Raw genomic sequence first — 1967 nt, 5'->3', positions numbered from 1 at the left:
GCCAGATATGATGAAAAGCAGTGCCCATGCCCACCTTTTTGGCAGCACCCTCTACCAGATTAAAGGCAACATGAATAGCCAGGGACAGTAACATTGTTGAATTTGGAAAAACAGCTTTTTTATCCCCATGAAGTCCTTTGGCTGGCCATGGCAAGGTGGAGGACATGTCATCAGCAAAGCCATAATAAATTCCACCATGTGGACCAGATAGGAAAGCATCCTCACTGCAAAGGGGAAGGATGCATAAATATGATTTTCTCAGTAGTCAGTGGCCTTAGACTTTATCAAATGGTCGAACTGTATTAGGAGTCTTTTTAAGAGCTGTTGCAGAAACCAAGATATCAGCTTTAGAAGCCCTAAACAGAAAAGCCTGACTTCTGAAGGACAAAATACCCTAAAAACCTTCCAAGTAACAGGAATCAGTGCATCAAAAATGGCCTAGGCAACTTCAGTAGCAACTATGACTACGTCTAAAGCAGGACAGATCCCTCCCCCCTATAAAGACTTCTCAGTGGTCTGTGTGTCTCTTTAGAGAGCCTGCTCTGGAGAAGACAGTAGGTAAAGCAGGACATCCCACCTGATGCATCAACTCCTGTTTATCCCTGAACTTTGAGCAACAGAGAAGTGAAGGGGAATCAATGTCCTCTACACTGTCATCCACATCATGAGCGGGAGCCTCTTTGTCAAAGGAAAACAGCCAACTAAGGAGAAGGTAGAAGAGTGTTTGTGCTAAGACATGGCTGTCTGTAATCTCATGGAAGTCATAGGCCCTCCTGCCCTTTTTGGAGTGATGAATGGCAGGAGAAGGAGCAGGACATCCCTCTGCAGGCAACATAGATAGAAGTGAACGGAGGACAGCACATTCGTATCAGATCAGATGCATCTAATACAATTCCCAAAACCACCCAGACGCTGAAACTGTGGAAATATTCAATAACTACTTCAAAAACTCAATGGACCAATGGTATGCACAACTCAAAAAAACTCATCACCTCGGTTAAAAAAAAAAAAATACAACTTAGTGACAAACGTTGTTGCCAAACTATTAAACACAAAATAATCAATACTACTGAATTAAATTATTTGCCAATAAAATTCTTTACATAGCAAAGCAATTCAACAAGTTACATAATAAAAAGATGTTTGCCAGAAGAAAAAGTACACAAAATACATCAAACAGCAACTTCAACACCTCTTCATAAAGGAGGGTGCACTACTGACTTGATAAACTTCTGCCAGTAGCAATTCTTCCATCGGCAACAAAACTTCTTGAAAAAGTCATTCACAAACACTTGTAAAGCCACCAAAACAACTACTGGATTACAGGCATACAGCATGGATTTCTCTACTGCCAATGCAAATAAGCAGCACTGCATTTAACAAGGCTTATTTAAACTGAACTAAGCAAGAGAAGGTCTGCTGGTACAGTATTTCCTGAGCTCTAGGGCTTTGGATACAACTAGCATTTACCTCAATTATTTCAAAACTAACAAGCCTTTGACTTGAAACTTTCAAATTTCTTATAAACTATGATATCTCACAGGCAAAACCAAAGTATTCTACTAGAAACATATAAGAGCTAACAACAAACAAGCCAACACAGGTGTCACATACGGACAAATACTGGGTACAGTGTTCTCTGTATTTGTCAGCTGTATGTGTCAGCAGTATGGCATCTGCACCGACATACAATATGCAGATAACTTAGCTCTCATCTGCTCAGGTAATAACATTTTGGCAATGAACGCAAGAAAATACATCCAAGAAATGTGCCAAATGTCTACAGTGAGCCACTACCTCAATAACAGAAGTTGTACAACTAATTCCAAGCACAGTCCTAATAGTGCAATATTATATGGAATCACAGACTTTGAAAACATACCCCATAATACAAACCTTACAAATGAAATCAGGAGCAGCAAAGTTTGATGCCTGCGTAAAAATGACATCATTAATGTATTACCCTA

Source organism: Protopterus annectens, chromosome 2.part0, assembly GCF_019279795.1.
Source record: "Protopterus annectens isolate FY-2018-M chromosome 2.part0, PAN1.0, whole genome shotgun sequence".
Lineage (NCBI taxonomy): Eukaryota > Metazoa > Chordata > Ceratodontiformes > Protopteridae > Protopterus > Protopterus annectens.
The sequence above is the reverse complement of the archived record's forward strand: the minus strand, read 5'-3'. Positions refer to the sequence as shown.